The sequence below is a fragment of the Dipodomys merriami genome, unplaced genomic scaffold (genome assembly GCF_024711535.1).
Source record: "Dipodomys merriami isolate MVZ:Mamm:240054 unplaced genomic scaffold, mDipMer1.0.p SCAF_233, whole genome shotgun sequence".
Lineage (NCBI taxonomy): Eukaryota > Metazoa > Chordata > Mammalia > Rodentia > Heteromyidae > Dipodomys > Dipodomys merriami.
In genome coordinates this window covers 1765157-1784606 of record NW_027203749.1, presented here as the reverse complement: position 1 = coordinate 1784606, position 19450 = coordinate 1765157, and the positions used below count along the sequence as shown (strand labels likewise).

General features: G+C 41.6%; 1 pseudogene; it reads left to right on the top strand.

The window, feature by feature from the left end:
• Nucleotides 1-4006: 4006 nt before the first annotated feature.
• LOC138835267 (vesicle transport protein SFT2A pseudogene) lies at nt 4007-4475 on the top strand (annotated as a pseudogene).
• Nucleotides 4476-19450: the final 14975 nt, after the last annotated feature.

Here is a 19450-nt window from a genome sequence, read left to right as displayed (position 1 = left end):
AGAGTGTAAGCTGAAATTCAGAGCAACAAAGAAGTGATTGAGCACAACAAAGAAGGTGATTGAGACTCTGAAGCTCCCCAGTCAGTCCACACTCAGATAATCACAAAGAAGTGAAAGAACAGTTAGTAGAGCAGACAGAGAAGTGCGGTGTCATGTAAGAGGAGGCCAAGAAAAGTGAACAGGAAAATATCAGGCTCAAGAAAGAGACTGTTAGTTTTCAGAAAGAGTGAAAAGACACACATGTTCTGACAGGGAATGCCTTGGAAAGGGAAAGAGCATTAGGTAGAATTACAGTTGAAAGATCTGTCACAAAAATACACTGAAGCGAAGAACAAGAAAGACAAGCTACTAGACAAAAAGGCCAAACAGACTGTTGAGATCCTCACCATAAATGTATTGCAGAAGTAGCATGTCCCACTTGAACAACCAGGAGGTGTGAAAAAATCCCTCTCAATAGAACCATTGAGAAATTAAAGGAGGTGCTGAAGAGGAAGCAAAGGCGCTGTGAGAAGGAGCAGCAGTTGCACAGTCAAAGGAACTTTCCTGTGACCCTGGCAGAACACTTGCAGGTTAAGGAGGACTCTCAGAAGGAGATTGGGATCATGAAAACAAGCTTTCACGAGAGAAAAGGAGGAGGATTAAACAGAAGAAGTCTCTGAGCTCCAGACTGAGGTTCAGAGTTCTAAACAGGAGTTAAACAAAGTAGAGGCCCCTGAGGTTCAGGGAAACAACTGAGCTGATCAGGTAGATTGGGAGACCACTCTCCAACCAGTGAGGTCTCTAGAGCTACTAGTCATTAAGATTAAAGGAAGAAGCAAAAACAGTGGTAATAAGTGCACAAATGTGGAGACTGAACTTGTGAAATATGGTTACAGGCTCAAGCCTGTTGTATGTGTATATCTGGTTATTTGTCACCCTGGTAAATTGCCCCAGGCCACTGCCTAAAAGTGTCTTGAAACTGGTGGAGCCTCAGCCTGGCCAGACCATGTAACCTGTGTTTAAAGTTACCAACAGGTAAATGCTGAAAAGCTGGAACATGTGGAGAGGGCATATGTGAGGAACTTCAGCTGAGGTTTTGGGGAGCATGCTTCACAGAGATAAAGCCTGGAAAGTATGGGCGTTGGTATCTGTTAGTACTAGTCGACATTTTTCAGGCTGTTCATAGCAATTCTCAACAAAAACAAAAACTGCTGCCGGGCACCAGTGGCTCACGCCTGTAATTCTAGCTACTCAGGAGGCTGAGATCTGAGGATCATAGTTCAAAGCCAGCCCAGGCAGGAAAGTCCAAGAGACTCTTACCTCCAATAAACCACTAGAAAACTAGAAGTGGTGTTGTGGCTCAGGTGGTAGAGTGCTCACCTTGAGGTGAAGAGTGCAAGGAAAGTGCTGAAGCCCAGAGTTCAAGCCCCACTACTGACCAAAAAAAAAAAAAAAAACCCAACAAAAAACAAAAACCAAAACTGCTCAGGTAACAGCTAAAAAATGACTCCATGAAATAATTCCTCCATTTGGCTTACCCTTAGCAGTGGGGTCTGACATCCAACTGGCCTTCACAGACCAAGTTACTCAGTTATTAGCTAAGGCTCTCGGAGTAAATTGAAAGTTACTTTGTATTTATAGACCTCAGAGTTCAGGGCAGGTAGAAAGAATGAATAGGACATTAAAGGAAACTTTAACAATTACTGACAGGCCATGACTGGGTAAGCCTCCCCTTTGTTCTACTTTGAGCAAAATGTACCCCTTATATTAAAGGATTCACTCAGTTCGAAATAATTTATGGTAGACCATCCCCTTTGGTTCCTAAACCTGGGGAAGTTGTATTAACAGAAATGTCTAACCACAAATTTGTACAGTCCCTGCAGGCTTTGCAACATGTTCTTTTATGTGCTTATCCTTTGGTAACTGAGACCCACTGACCTCTTGTGGTAAAACTCCACCCACTCTTTCTTGCCTGGACAGCTGGTGTGGATAAAAAGGCATCGTGCACCTGACTTGGAACACAAGTTGCAAGGACTTTACTTGGTGGTGCTAACTACACCATCTGCTATTAAAGTTTCAGGAAAGCAGCATTGGATCCATCACTTTCAGGTGAAACAAGCAGTAGAACAGTATCTAGAGAAGGCTGCAAGATGGAATGCTCAGAATCATTCAGAGACACTATTGAGGATCAGACTTACCAAGTGTTAGTGTTAACTAGTGTGTTTCTATGTTTTCTGCCTTGTTATAATTTAAATTTGCATTTTAAGACTGTTCAATAGTGGGAGAGAAGGGAAAGTTTAGGATTTGGTCCAGAAGGAAACAAGGATTTGATTGGACATGAAATCCAGTGGAGATTGTAATAACCAGAGCAGCCCCAATAATCCACAGGGCCCAATCAGCATGGCCCATCCTGCTGGAGAGGAACAGGCACTCTGCCTAAGGGGGTGGGCATGCTGCTGGATGGGGTGGGGTGTCAAACCCCACATGGTGAGATGTCAAGAAGTTATTGGGCAGTGGGTAATTTGGGAAGTAACGGTTGAAAATAGGCAGGTGACCCATTGCAGTGGGGGAAGGGTACACACTATATATAGGCTGCCTGTCCAGAGCAAAGGAAGGGGAGGGAAAGGTATGAAAGACTTGGAAGGAAGGAGGTGGTGAGACCACAGGAGGGGAAATACCTGGGTGGAGAGGAAGTTGAGGGAGAGCAGGAGGAGAAGGATGGCATCTGGCAACCAGGGCAGAGCAGGGCAGGCCAGTGGAGAGTTCTGAACAGAAAAAGGAAGTGGTGGAAGGTAAAAAAGTTAAAGATGTGAAAGGAAAGACAGGTCTGTAGAGAAGGAGGGAGGAAGGGAAAAGAAAAAAGCCTTGTTGCTTGAAGTTTGGAGCTTTGGCGATCATAACTTTTGGGTTTAGTATTTTGCAGACCAATTAACAAAGCGCAGCTCTGCCCATTGGAGGTCTGAGGTTTGGCGGTTGAGCCCACTCTTGGCTCTGGGTATCCAGCCAATGACAAGGTAGTTGCAGAACCCTTTCTAGAGTAAATAAATGTTTATCTTCTTAAATGTGCTTTGATGGGAATTGTCACAATTTATAGGTTAAAATTATACAAGTTCACAGAAGGAGCTTGAAGTCCCAAAGACTAAGACATTTCTAAAATTTTATGAGGGCATAATAGTTTTGTGAAAACACCATTGGACAATGATATCATAATGCAAATGTGATGTCACATTATCATGTAAAAATAAGGTTTTGATGTCACAATTAGTTGGTGATGCAATACTGGTGACGAGGTCACAATAGGTTCATGTTGTCAGAAGGGATTGGTGATGCCCAAATGGCATGTCAGATCTTGTCATTAATTCCCAATGAGTATATGAGTTCATAAAGGGACTGTGATATCTCCAAAGGCATTTGTCACAAATGTGATGAAGTCCTAACAGGTTTGTGGTGTCAGAATGTGACAAAATGATCATGATGTCTGGCAGTGTGAAGTCACAGTGGTCATGGTGTCATACTGGATTTCTGATACCACATCATACCTGAAGTATTATATTGACAACCAATTATGAGCTCACAAAAGGCCTAAGATATCACAATGGCAGCATGCCACAGAATTTATGAGGAGAGAACAGGTTTGTGATGTCAGAGTGGGTTAGTGATATCACAGTGGCAATGTGATGTCACAAAGTGATCATCCTGTCCCAATGGTTATGAGGTCACAATAAGTTTCTGTTATCAACCCACCTGCCATATTTGAAAGAGAGTGAAATTGGGGCTGCAGGGCAGGGTGGGGTGGGGCCCAGGCATCTCCCCTCCTTGGGCTGGGCTGCGGAGCCGGTGGGGGGGGGCATGCATCTCTGTTTCTATCTCTCAGTGTCCTGCAGGAGGGAGCAGGTAGAAACCATCTGGCATTCCAGAAGTTGCGGCCCCAGACTTACAGTCAGCATATGAAAGTTCACGTTCTGGGCTTCTGGATAGGTGCAAGTGGCCTGCGAGTGAGTGGCCAGCGCACTGGCCCATGGATGGGGCCATGGAGATGCTTCAGTGCGTCCTGAGCAGCCAGGAAGCCAAGGAGCTGTACCTGACCACGTGGGTCCTAGGCTCCACATCCCTGAGTGTCAGCACCAGATTGAAGTGTTTTGTGATATGCTTCATTGATGGCATTTTCTTTTCTATCCTTGGAACTGTTTTGCTGTGGATTCTCAACATAAAGTTTTTGCCATGTTTTACACCCTTGGAAATCTTTCTGCATTAGCCAGTACTTGCTTTCTGATGGGACCCGTAAAGTGGCTGAAAAGACTGAAACCACAAGGTTGTTTGCAACAGTTATAATGTTCTGTGCCTTGTCGTTACCCTGTGTGCCACTCTGTGGTGGCACAAGAAGGGACTGGCCTTATTATTCTGCATATTGCAGTTCTTGTCTATGACGTGATACAGTCTATATCCTATATGCACGGGATGCCATTCTTAAGTGCTACTCTTCTCTCCTAAGCTGAGTGTGTGCTTTTACAGAATGGAAGCATTGGCATGCTGATAGATTGTGTTTGAGATAGTGCTCATGGACGTGCTCTGTCTGAAGTACCCAGTTCCTGACAGAGCTGTCAGTCACTCCAAAGCCAGCCACAGGAAGCTGAAGACCCTCTCCTGTGCAGGTGAACACACATAACTAAACTGTTCATGCCAGTGGCCTGCTTTCACTCTGTGTAATTAATCTGCTTACAAAGATAGGGAGACTCTAATTGCCAATTGTAAATAATTTTCCCAGTTTTTCAATCTTTCCAAAACACCTTTTAAGGTGTGAATATTAAAGTATAGTTTTGTGCTTCAGTGTACATTCAGCTTACATGGTTTTCTTAAAATGTCTGCATTTTAAGATCTTTTTTAACTTTAAAAATGTGAAACTTTATATCTTAAAGTTGCTTATTTCATGCAATAAAATAATATATATCTTTACAATTTCAAAATGAACTCACTCTTTGGAAAAAGAGTGAAATCATAAAATGGGCATTCACAATGTGTCTATGATGTCACAATAGCAATGGGATGTAAAAATGCTATGATGTCACTGTAGTTTTTTGATGTCACAATGAGTTGATGGTGTCATAATTACAATGTGATATAAAACTTGTGATGATGTCATAATTTTATGATGTTACAATGGCATGTCTTATTTCAATTTTCCTTAGTTCAAGATGAGGATATGGGTACATAAAGTGACCATGATGTCACAAAGGCCTTGTGTTTTCTCAATGGTGCTAAGAGGTTATAATAGCTTTGGGATGTTGCAATATGATCATGATGTCACAATGGCAATGTGATGTCACAATGGGTTTGTGATGTCACAGTGGTGATGAGGTGACAATAGGTTAGTTATTTCACAACGGGTTTGTAATATCACAACCAAATATCCAATTTCAATTGTTACTAGTTCACAATGAAACCAATTTACTAACCATCAGGGCCCCAGTAATTAGGCCCAATAATCAGCATGGCTGCATGACCTGGCCCGCTGGAGAGGATGGGGCATGCTGCCAATGGGGGTGGGACATGCTGCGGGAAGGAGTGGGCTGTCAAGCCCCATATGTTGAGCTGTCCAGCAATGATTGGGCAATGGGCTATCTGGGAATTGATGTTTGAAAATTGTTAGGCAGAAGACCCGTTGGAGTTGGGAAGGGGTATAGCCTATATATAGGCTGCATCTTCAGAGCAACAAAGGGAGAAAATGAGGGGAAAGACCTGGAAGGAAGGAAGTGGTGAGACAGCACTAAGGGAAACACCTGGGAGGAGAGGAAGTTGAGGGAGGGCAGGAGGGCAAGGACAGCTACCAGCCACTGGTGCAGTGCAGAGCAGGCCTGTAGAGAATGGAGAGGCCTGAAGAGAAGAAGGAAGTGGTGGAAGGTAAAAGGGAAAAGATCTGGAAGGAAGGACAGGTCTGCGGAGAAGGAGGGAAGAAGGGAAATGGAAAAAGCTTTGTCCTCTGAAGTTTGGAGCTTTGGAGATCATATTTTTTTGGTTTGGTGGTTCGTAGACCAGTTGACAAAGGATGTGGCTGCCCATTGGAGGTCTGATGTTTGGTGGTTGAGGCTGCTCTTGGATCTGGGTATCCAGCCAAGGACAAGGTAGTCACAGACCCCTATGTAGTATAAATAAACTTGTGTAAAATTATCTTAAATGTGCCTCCATGCATTGTCTTATGCTTTAGAGGTCAGAATTTTTGGAGGCCCTAGAGGTAATCCATCTAGATGACATCGGGTTTTGGGCCCTGGGAAAATTTCCAGGTAGGTGTCTCAGCCCTCAGGGATGAGAACCTCCCTCGAGTGTTTGTTTCCTGAAGACCAACGTGGACAATAGTCATTTAGGAAACATGTAGGGGGTAGTCTGAGAAAACTTGCCAGCTTGTATATGGGACCTCTGGAAGTCATCTAAGGCTTCCTTGGGAAGCCATCTGGGACCTCCTCTGGTGGTCATGTAGGGCTTCCTTGTGAAGCCATCTGGGATCCCATCAAAAGGTCATCTGAGACCTCCTTTTGAGATCATTGAAAGGATCCATCATATCCATCCTAGGGGACCACTCAGAGACAGGCAGATACAGGAGAAAGATTATTACAAGACTTATTAGAAGACCCATATTTTCCCCAGAGTGTCAGCACATGGAAACCTCCACTACCTAGGTAGCAGCAAGTTCTGGGGCAGTAAGTGAGGTAGGTGGGAGCTCAGGTGTGTCTAGGCAGAGAGAGGGAGTGGTCAATTGTATGGCAGGAACTCCAGAGCTAGAAGGAGCTGAGTTCTGGGTGGAGCTGAGGTCCAAAGGTGGGGATAATACTAACATTCCCCACTCTGTTGTTTAATAAAAATAGGGGCTACCAGGCTGGGGGTATTGGTGGTGGTCATTTCTTCTGGAGCTACTTCCTGCTGTAAAGGGGCAAAGTAGTCAGGGGGCCCTGCTTCGTTGCTCAGCCAGTACCATTCAAGAAGCATCTGCTTGACAGTTTGGTTGTTAAAGGTCCTCCTCCTTCCATGACAATAGTTATCTAAAATGCAAGACACAATAAAAGGCAAAGTTGCTGTTTGTAGCCCAAGAGAGAAATAAGCCATGAGAGACTGATTCCTAGAAGGGGCTATCAAAGACCTGAAATTGCCTTTTATGTCTCAAATTGGAGACAGAATGCTACCTGACTCCCAGCATCCTTGATCGGGGAGAGGGTTAAGATTTTTCCAGATGTAGGATCATAGTAGCCTGAGGAGGTAGCAGAGATATGTAAAGGTACCAGAGCCAATGGCCGTCATGGGCTCTTTTGGACTCCTACTGCTCGCCTGGGGGCATCAAGGAATCCCTGGAGCTGGGGTTTTTAGGGTCTGCTCTGGGCCAGGCAGGGCAGTGTAAGTGATGTCTTCCTTTGCCTGTAGTAACAGGATGGCCTTGACTTGTTTCTAATTGTTAACAATTACTTGCCAGATTTTTGTAATAACAAAACCAAATAGGTGCACTTGATTGGCACTCTAAGTACTGCTCATCACCTCTGGGAAGCCTGTTCAAAGTGGCTTATGTACAATATTTAACTTTTAAGAAATGTATAGATCTTTTCTTGGGCTATATCTGCCTAACCTATTTAACACTCTGGTTTGTAAAAGCATTTTTCTGGCCAATTAGGACTTTGAGCAGATACAGGGGATTGGGGGCTTAAATTATCCCTCACATTTTACAACACTTATGACCTCCGGAGAATGAGACAATCCATTGAGGCACAGGCAGTGAAAGGTGGACAAAGAAATTTATTTTCACTATTTACAACATACAAGGGTCTTGAGACTACTTATCCTGGGCTAGAGACCCAGAACCAAGAGCAGCCTCAACCACCAAATATCCAAGCCTCTGATAGATAGTCCTGACCCTCCAACCTTTATTAGTTGGTCTGCAAACCACTAATTAGCCGGTCATCAAAACTCCAAACGTCTGACCTCCAAAGCTCCAAAGCTCCAAATCTCGAAAGGGGAAGGTTTATCCCTTTCTTCCCTTCCTCCTCCACTGCAGGCCTCTCCATTGTTCACAGGCCTGCCCTGCTCTGCTCCAGGAGGTGCCTCTCCACAGGCCTCTCTAGAGGAAGGTTCCAAATCACCTCTGAAGGAGACCATGAATGACCTCTGGAGGAGTTCCCAAATGGCCCCTCGAGGAAGCCCCATGACCTCTCAGGGAGGTCCCAAATGACCTCTGGAGGAGGTCCCAAACAGCCCCTCGAGGAGGTCCGAATGACCTCTGGAGGAGGCCCCAAATAGCCTCTCAAGTAAGCTCTGAATGACCTCTGGAGGAAGTCCCAAATAGCTTCCTCAAGAAGCCCCAAATGGCCTCTGGAGGCTTGCTCTTCACCCTCTGCACTAACTGTTTTCCTCAGGACCCAGTCTTTCCCTTAGTTCCCCCGGGCCTCAGTAGTCCAGTTGTCCTCTGGACTCCTCTCTCCGCCCTCTAAGCTCTTCTCAGTCCTCTGGTTTTTCTCCGACTCTCCCTGAGCCTCAGGAGTGCAAGTGTCCTTTGGACTCCTCTCTCCTCTAACCTCTCCTCAGGCATCTGTTTTTTCTCCTATTCCTCCGGACCTCAGAGCATGCAGCCTATATGTACCCAGATAGGTTGTGCCCCTCCCACACTAATGGTTTCAAACCGCCATTCATGTTCCTTCCCCAAGCTGCCCCCTCTCCAATGCCAATAGGCAGCTCATCATGTGGGGCTTGACACCCCACCCTTTCCAATAGCATGCCCTGCCCCCTTTTGACAGCATGCCTATCCCTTTGTGAGGCGTGACATGCCCCTCCAGTGGTGTCCTGTGTGGTGGTGACATCAGCCTCTCAATGCCTTGCTCTGTCTGGTGGATCTATAAGGCTCACCTCTTGATGCTTCGCCCCCTTCCAGCAGCCCAGGCCACAGGGCCCTGCTGACTATTGGGCCCTGCTGATTATCAGGGCCCTACAGGTTATTACACAACCTTAGCTTTTACTAACCTACTATCATAGATGACTGGCAAGTTCCTGCCTAGTTATACATACATGGGCATTAGGCTTGCTTATGAACTATCTTCCCATGATCTCCTAGCTCTGACCAATTTTGATGGCCTTGCTCAAGTGACTCCGGATCTGACACCATTTTTGCCATCCAAAAATTGCTGGTAACTGCCTCTGGATGTTTCCATATTGCCAGGGTCCCAGGGGTGCCTTTCTCCATGCTGGGATAAATGCATCTTTGGCATTTTTCTTGGTCAGTCACTGGATTGGACTACAGGTTTGAGCACTGTCCCTCAGCTCTTCAGCGCAAGGCTAGAACTCTGCTACTGAGCTCCAAACCAACTCTGTTTTGAGCACTCTACTGTGATTAGAGATGAAAATCTCACAGGGACCTTTTTTCTGCCTGGGCTGGTTTGGAACTGCAGTTCTCAGATCAAGTCTTTACAAATGACCAATTTTCTTCAATCAAAAGCAACAAAAGTCACTGGAAGTAGTTTTATCAGCATAGTCTTACCTGGAACTTATTAAGGGCTAACATTACATTGGGCAAACTTTTCCTGTCTTTTACTATGGACCTGCTGGAAACTGTTACAAAAAACCTGTAAGGGCAGACTGGAATAGCACTTAAACAATCATTCTGGTAATACTAATTTATCTTTTCTGACTTTTGATGAAAACTTTAGGATAATTTTAAGTTTAAACTTTGTCTGGGAGGTCAGCCACTCCCCACAACCTCCCAAATTTTCACAAAGGGAATGCCATTTTTAACCCTTTTTTTTCTAAAGACACTCTAATTTCCATTTAACTGCTTCACACTTTACCTGGGCTACACACTTTACCTCTTGGCAGAAGGTTTAAACTGGCCACTTTTATTTTTGCAGTCTGAGTTACCTTTAGGAAATTAGCAATTTTTTCCTTAATGTATTAGCACTATACCAAGAATCTAGACTTAGCATCTCTTCTCCTTTAGAAACACATCCAATTGTAAAATAATGTAGAAGTCAACTTATATCCTTTGTTCATACACCCTTTTCGTCTAACCTGTGGAGATTAACATTACAGAAACAAATATCTGAAGTGGCTTTTGTTTTTTCTTTTTACCCCCCCCCCCCAAATTAGCAAGCATTTGGTCATGCATGATGGAGCAAGAATGGAGTCTGGACCAGGCTGTGGCATCTGTTGCATCTTCCGCTGGTTACTTGCAAAAATTTCTACATATACTGGTTAAAGACCTGGTTCAAACTGGCTTTTGTGGCCTGGTGCCACTGGTTAAGGCAGCTCCCACAACTTTGTTTTTTCCTGGGCAATTCCCGTTCACAGGAGCACATTGCATCTTGAGAGTCATTTTGGTCCCTTGATCTTGATCTTAAAGGAAGTTGATGGGCATACAGGGGAGAGAACAGAGAATTATAATCTTAGCCTTGGTTTACTAGCCATGGTCAGTGGTACAATATTTATCTCACCATAGGTGGACATAGGAATGACATAAATCACAGCCAACTTAATTAACAATTTCGTTTACTTTGTAAAGGAAACCATATTTTCTAACTCCTTTTCCAAGGCCTTTTAAAACTGCTTGTTTTTACTTTGGCTTATAGTTAGGTCACAAAGTTTTAAAGCAATTTAGATTAAGTCACAGCTTCTATTGACAAAGATTTTTTAATAAGCAGAATACTTGATAACCTTGAAACCATAACCGTTTACATATACACAGACAGGCATGCTTGTGCACAGATTATAGAGCACACTTAGATTTTAAAATCTGTTGTTTAAAGTTTTTGGAATTTTAGCAGTATTACTTTGCCTAATTATGATGAAACCAGGTGGTCAGTTCAAAACACAAAACTTTGCCATCAACAAGAAACAGTAAAGAGGAGACAAGACATGAACAGACATGTGGCATGGTATAATGTCACCTGAGCTGGTCAGGTCAAGGGGGCAAAGGTCACAGAATCAAGTGGAGCTGGTGGAAAATTGAGTTGGTGTGAAAAGGCAGCTGAGCTATGAGGAAGAATGATGGCACATCCATCAAATGCTCAATGCTGCAGAGAAGATTTAACAGAATTTAATAATCTCTGTGCTTAACAAGAACAGAAAACCTTTTAGCTAAAGTTTTTCTTTAAAACAATGTAATAATTCTTTTATACTTTTGGTAATATCCAAACTTGTTGACTTTTTTTGTGAGTTTAACCTCAATCTCACCCATTCTTTTATCTCAATGAGTATAAACAAATTAGAATATAAACAAATTATTGCTGGACTATACTCTTCCAGGGCTTTATCAAGGCAATTAGCACATCAAATACTTTTATTGAAGAGTGCTGGGTGGGGTTTCCCTGGGGTCCAAATTTGACCTGCCTATCCTCAACTCTAGTTTTATTCCAATTGTCTAGAGCATTTTACATATCAATTGAACTTTTGAATACTTTCGGCTGGAAGAAGGGAGAGGTTACTAGAAGCTAATTTTAGCCCTTAACAGCAAGCAGCAGAGTTTAGGGGGGGGGGGTGAGAGAGAGAGTTTTATCTGCCCAAGAGCTCACAGAAGTGAAATTTTAAATTTGGGGCCAAATTTGACTCTGATGGGGGCTCAGCAGCCCATAAAGTTCCAGGTAGCCTTAATGTAAAGAAATTTAGTTGTGTCCTTTCCATTGCAAGTGACCAGAGACAAAAGCTTGCTGTGGAGCACCCTCAGCATGTCAATGTTGCTCTAACAAGGACCAACCACTAGGAAGGTTCCTCACCCCTCTTCATGGTGGTCCCGAGCCACAGAAGGCCTTGGGGAGGGGGTGAGATCCTGGCATTTGGCCAAGATTTCGGTCAGACAGCAGGTGTGGGCCTCGGTTTGCCCATGAAGGCAAAGGTGGCTTTACTATGGAAATACAGAAATCAGAAACCTGGAACTCCAGTCAACTGGTCACTTACCTGGGAGTAGGACTTAATTAGCCGGTGTTGGATGAGCATCAGGTAGAGCGCTTGGTCAGGAGAAAGTTACCTTGGTGGTCCTCTTGCAACAGGAGTGTAGACCTCAGGTCTCCATTGCAATTGGTCGGACCCCCATCCAAATTGGAGGGGGGAGCCAATCCACTGGGGAACCTATCTCCATAGAGCCAATGAAAGACCCATCAAATCCATCCCTGGGGACCATGTGGAGGCAAGGAGGCACAGGAGAAAGATTATTACAAGGTTTATTAGTGGAGCCATATTTCCCCCAGAGTGTCAGCACATGGCAACTTCCACTAGCTAGGTAGCAGCAGGGTCTGAGAGTAGGAAGTGAGGTAGGTGGGAGCTCAGGAGGATCTGAGGAGTGGACAGCTGTAGTGCAGGAACTCCAGGGTTGTGAGGAGCTCAGTTCTGGGTGGAGCTGAGGACCAAAGGTTGGGATAATACTAACAGTTATCTGCTGCCTCCTTTGGAGGTCATCTGGGGCCTCCTTGAGGCACCATCTGGGACATTCTCTGGAGGTCATCTGGGGCTTGCTTGAGAGGCTATCTGGGACTTCCTCCAGAGGTCATCTATGGTCTCTGTGAGAGGCAATTTGGGACCTCCTCCAGAGGCTTCTGTGACTTCTTCAAGAGGCCATCTGGAATCTTCTCAAGAGATCATCTAGGGCTTCCTTTAGAAGCAATCTGGGACCTCTTATAGAGCTCATCTTTAGCCTCCTTGAGAGGACTTCTAGGATCTCCTACAGATGTTATTTAGGGATTCTTTGAGATGTCATCTGGGAACACCACATGCCACATGTGAAATAGAATGAAATCATAGAATAGGCATTCACAATCTGTCTAGGACATCACAAAGACAATGTGATGTCATAATTCTATGCTATCTTTGTAGTTTTGTGACATCACAATGATCTAATGGTGTCAAGACAATGTGATGACACACTGGTGATGATGTCACAAAGGGATTGTGATGTTAAAATGGCATGTATCTCAATTTTCTTTAGTTCACCATGAAGAAATGAGTACAAAGAGGGACTGTGATGTCATAAAGGTCATATGTTGTTTTGTAAAGGGGGTCAGAAGTCTTAGTAGGTTTTGGAATTCACAATGTGATCATGATGTCACATGGCAATAGGATATCACAATGGGTTTGTGATGTCACAGTGGTGATGAGGTCTCCATGGGTTTGTAATGTCACAAGTTTGAAATATCACAATGACATGTCTGATTTCAATTGCTACTAGTTCACAATGAGGATATGAGTTCAAGGAAGGAGCTAGAAGTCCAAAATTCCACGAATTTCCTAAAATATTATGAGGTCATAGTAGTTTTGTGAAAACAAATGGGACAATGATATCACAATGGCAATGTAATGTCACAATATCATCTCATACTGTTGTCATGTCACAATTAATTTTGTGATCCACATTGTGATTCCGCAATGATGATTAGGTCACAATAGGTTGGTGATGTCACGATGGGTTGGTGATGTCACAATGGTATGCAGGATCTCAATTTCCATTAATTCACAATGAGTATATGTGTTCAAAAAGGGACAAAGATGTCTGCAAAGGTATGTGTTGGCACAAATGTGATGAAGTCCTAACAGGTTTGAGATATCACAATGTGACAAAATAGTCTTGACGTCTCTCAATGTGATGTCATAATGGTCATGATGTCAAAAACAGATAATAAGCTCACAAAGGGCCTCTGGTATTACAATGGCAGCATGCCACAAAAGTTATGAAGATAGGCCAGGTTGGTGCTCTCAAAGTGGTTAGTGATATCACATTGTCAATGTGATATCACAAAGGGATTTTAATGTCACAATGGTTATGAGGTCACAATGAGTGTCTGAAATCAACACACAGGCCACATTTGAAATAGAAAAAAAATCTCAGAATAGGCATTCCCAATGTGTCTATGATGTCATAATGACCATGTGATGTCACAATGCTATGATGTCATTGTAGTTCGGTGACATCACAATGAATGATGATGTCATGACAACAATGTGTTGTCACACTGGTGATGATGTCACAAAGGGTTTGTGATGTTACAATGGCATGACAGATCTCAATTGTCCATAGTTCACTATGAGGATATGAGTTCACAAAGGGATATCTCCAAAGGCAGGTGTTATCACAAATATGATGAAGTCCTAACAGGTTTGTGATGTCTCAGTGAGTTAGTGATATCACATTGGCAATGTGCTGTTATAAAGGGATTGTGACATTACAATGCTCATGAGGTCACAGTGGTTTTCTGATAGCAACCCACATGCTACATTTGAAATAGAATGAAATCAGAGAATAGGTCATGAAAATGTGTTTATGATGTCACAAAGGCAATCTGATGTCATATTGCTATGATGTCGTACACTGGTGATATTACAATTAGCTAATGGTGTCATAAACACAATGATGTCTTGGTGATGATGTCAAACCGGTTTTGTAATGTTACAACTGCATGTCTGATCTCAGCTGTCATTAGTTCACTATGAGGATATGGGTGAAAAAAGGGACTGTGATGTAACAAAGGCCATGGGTTTTTTCAAAGGTTCTAAGAGGTCATGATAGGTTTGGGATGCTAGAATACCATTTGTGATGTCACAACCACAATGTGATGTTGCAACGGATTTATGATGTCACAGTAGTGATGAAGTCTCAATAGGTTTGTGACTTCACAATGAGTTTATAATATCACAATCACATGTCCAATTTTAATTGCTCTTAGCAAATAATTGGGATAGGAGTTCACAGAAGGAGCTTGAAGTCCCAAAGTCTATGACTTTTCTAAAATGTTATGAGGTCATACAAAGTCAAAATATCTCATAATAATGTTTTGATGCCACAATTTGTTGGTGCCATAATGGTGATGAGGCACAATAGATTTGTGATGTGACAATGGCTTAATGGTGTCAAAATGGCATTCTGGATCTTAATTGTCATCATTTTACAATGAGAATATGAGTTGACAAAGGGAGTGAAGTCTCCAAAGGCATGTGTTTTCACAAGTGTGATGAAGTCATCTAAGGTTTGTGATGTTACAATGTGAAACAATGGTCATGACTTCTGACAGTATGATGCCATGATTCTCATGATGTTACAGTGGATTTCTGATATTATATGTCATACCTGAAATATGAGGTCAAATACCGATTATGAGCTCACAATTGGCCTGAGATATCACAATGGCAGCATGGCACAAAAGTTATGAGGAAAGGACAGGTTCTGGATAACACAGTGGGTTTTTGATATCACCATGGCAATGTGATGTCACATTGGTAATGAGGTCACAATTCTTTTATTTTATCAACCCACATACCACATTTGTTGTGGAATGAAATCACAGAATAGGCGTTTACAATGTGCCTATTACATTGCAGTGACAATGTGAGGTCATAATGCTATGATGACATTGTAGTTTGCTGATCTCACAATGAGCTGCTGCGGTCATAATGACAATGTGATGTCACACTGGTGATGATGTCACAAAGGGTTTGTGATATTACAATGACATATCTGATTTCCATTACCATTAATTTACAATTAGTTTATGGTAAAAAAGACTGTGATGACACAAAGGCCATGTGCTTTTTCAAGGTTGCAATGAGGTCATGAGAAGTTTGAGAAGTCACAATGTGTTTATGATGTCACAGCAGCAATATGATGTCACAAGTGGTTTGTGATGTCACAGTGGTGATGAGATCACAATGGGTTTGTCATGTATTAAAGAGTTTGTAGTATCACAATGACATGTCCATTTCAATTGCTGTTAGTTCACAATGAGGATACAAGTTCACAGAAGGGGCTTGAAGTCCAAAGGCCATGAATTTTCTAAAATATTATGTTCATAATAGGTTTGTAAAAGCACAATGGGACAGTGATATCAGAATGCCATTGTGATGTCAACATATTATTTCATAATATATTTTAGTCACAATTATTTTGTGATGACATAATGATATAAAAATCAGTAGATGATGTCAAAATGGCATGCAGGATCTCAATTGTCATTAATTAAAATAAGTATATGAGTTCACAAAGGGACTATTATGTCTCTAAAGCATGTGTTGTCACAAATGTGAGGAAGTTCTAACAGGTTTGTGATGTCACAATGTGACACAATGATCATGATGTCTGGCGGTGTCATATCACAATGTACAGAATGTAAAAGTTTGTTTCTACTATCATATTTCATACCTGAAATATGAGCTCACATAGGGCCTATGATATCACAATGGCAGAATGTCACACAAGTTACGAGGAAGGACAGGATTATGATGTCAAAGGGTGTTACTGATATCATAATGGCAATGTGATGTCAAAAAGGATTGTGATGTCACAATGACTATGATGTCACAAAGGATTTCTTATATCAACCCACTTGCTATATTTGACATAGAATGAAATCATAGTATATGCGTGCACAATGTTCTATGATATTACAATGACAATAGATGTCATAATGTTATTGTGATAGTGTAGTTTTGTGGTATCACAATGAGCTGAAAGTGTCATAATGACACTGTGATGTCATACTGGTGAAGATGTCACAAAGTGCTTCTGATTTAACAATGACATGTCTGACCTCAATTGTCATTAATTCACAATGAGGATATGGGTACACAACGGGACTGTGATGTGAAAAAGGCCATGTGTTTTTTCAAAGCTGCTCAGAGGTCATAATAGCTTTGGGATATCAGAATGTGATCGTGATGTCACAATGGGAATGTGATATCACATGTATTTGTGATGTCATGGTGGTGATGAGGTCACAATGGGTTTGTCATGTACTAAAGAGTTTGTAATATCACAATGACATGGTCCAATTTCAATTCCTACTAGTTCATAATGAGGATACAAGATCATGGAACTTGAAGTCCCAATGGACATGAAGTTTCTAAAATGTTATGAAGTCATAATTTGTGAAAACACAATGGGACAGTGATATCACAATGGGAATGTGATGTCCCACTATCATGTCATAATAATGATTTGCTATCACAGTTGGTGAAGCCATACTGGTGATGAGATCACAATTGATTGTTGATTCCACAATAGCATGCTAGATCTCAATTGTCATTAACTCACAATGAGTGAGTTCACAAAGGGACTATGATGTCTCCAAAGACATGTGACACAATGGTCACACAAAGGTCAAGACATCACTGTGGTCATGATGTCACTGTAGATTTCTGATATCACATGTCATCCCTGAAATATTACCAGGTCAATAACAGATTATGAGCATTACAAAGGCCTAAGATATAACAATGACTGCATGTCACCAATGTTATGAAGACAGGCCAGGTTTGTGATGTCACAGAGGGTTAGAGATATCATAATGTCAACATGATGTCACAAAGGGATTGTGATGTCACAATGATTATAAGATCACAATGGGTTTCTGATATCAACCCACATTCCACATTTGAAATAGAATGAAATCACAGCTTAGACATTCATAGTGTATCTTTGACATCACAGTGACAATATGATGTCAAAATGCTATGTTATCATTGTAGATTTGTGATATCACAGTGAGTTGATTGTGTCATAATGATGTGATGTCACACTGGTGATGGTGTCACAAATGGTTTGGGAAGCATTAGTATCGTGAAAATGGCAGTACTGCTCCAAGGTATCTACAAATTCTATGCAATATGCATTAAAATCCCAACAAAACTCTTCAATGATATAGAAGAAGCAATATGAACATTCTTATAGAACAATCAAATACCTGGCAAGTAAAATATTCTTAAGCATCAAGAACAGGGTTGGAGGACTATCAATACCCAAACTTCAAACTCTGTGACAAAGCCATAGTAGTGAAAACTGGTAGTGGTACAAGAGGACCAATGGAATAAATGGCCAAAGTATGAACCTACATATCTATAGCCATCTAATAATTCAGAAGAGAATCAGAAACACAGGATTGAAGAAAGATAGTCTCATCAACAATTGGTGCCAGCAAAATCTGGTATACATGTGCAGGAGCTTAATTGGCTTGTTGGTATTGTTTTTGTTATTTCTTTCCTCTTTAGAATGTTTCCTAACTGTGTTATGTGTATTTTTGTGCTGCAGGCCTTTGTAACAACTGGCAGCCTACAGCCTGTTAACTGTATAATAAAGACTCCAATATTCTGTATTTTAAAATGTGACTTCTGGGATGATTTACCTTACAACAACCTCTCTTCTCCTCCCCTCCCCTCTCCTCTCTTCTCTCCTCTCCTCTGAAAGCTTTTATCAGTTAAGTCTCTTTTGTTTGTGACCTGTGAATTATGAGAAGGATGCCACTTTATTTGTGTATACAAAGAGATGCAAAGATAGTTGATTTAAAGATCCAGATGATACTTAACCATAGAACAAAATTAATAGAGAAAAAAGGAGGCAGAAAGTTTAAAAACAAAACTAAAAGCTTCTTTGATTTCTACCACTTCCCAATTACTGATCATATACCAATCTGTCCACTAACTGCCTTTTCTGTTTTATTCAAAGTTTATTAATATAGTGGTAAACTTTTCACAAGGGAAAAATGTGGAAAAGGAAGAAAATTCTATATAGCTGGAGGCAATAATGGAACATCCAAGAGCAATTAATACACACTAATAAAATAAACAATGGTGTTAAATCCTTCAATCATTTGGAATTGACCCTTCAAAAGTAATCAGAATCAGTAGATCATAAAAAATTTGCTTATAAACATTCCTTTCTAATGCCCATGTCTGTCTACTTTGTAACTGGCTAGAAACTTACACCCTTGCTACTCATCTTCAATAGTGGGTAGTAAAAAGCAAAGGTTGTCAAATTTAAAAAAAACATTTAAAATTCCAAGCCGGTGTATCTACTCAAAGCCCTAATTGACAATAAATTTTAGACAGGCAGCAGCCACACAAATTCATCTTTCAGAACAAAATTTCGTGGACCTAACATCATATTAAGAACTGTCTAAAGACCTACACAGTTATCTTAGTCATTGCTAGGAACAACAGCAGTTGGATTCCCCAAGCATGCAGGAAAATACTCTCACAAACCAAAGTATTAAACAGGCTACACTGTAGCCCCCAATTATCTGTATAATTATTAAAAGTGAAATGTAGGTACTTTCATGTTTAGGGTAAATATTACTCATAATGACAACCTGGCAACCCCTTGGTAAAATAGATTAAGATTTTACGTCCCTGACTAGGCTGGATCAATATCCTGAAGTGAACTTTAAAAACTTACAATAAATGGATCTTCACCCATCAACTCCCATTAAAATCAAAGGACTGGAGTCATTTTTTTAAAAAATCAGAAAAATAGTTTTCAAAAAAAGAGACATCAAAAACAATGGTAACAAGTGTACAAATGTAAAGAAAACACTTATAAAACAATTACAGGCTCAAGCCTTCTATCTCTGCCTAAAAACCTTAGCTTTATTTTAACAAAGTTGTTATCCTGGTAAATTACCCAGAAGCCATTACCTAAAGCTGTGCAAAACCAAAAAGGAACAAATGACACCAACAATAAGCAACAACAGTGGACGCCAGC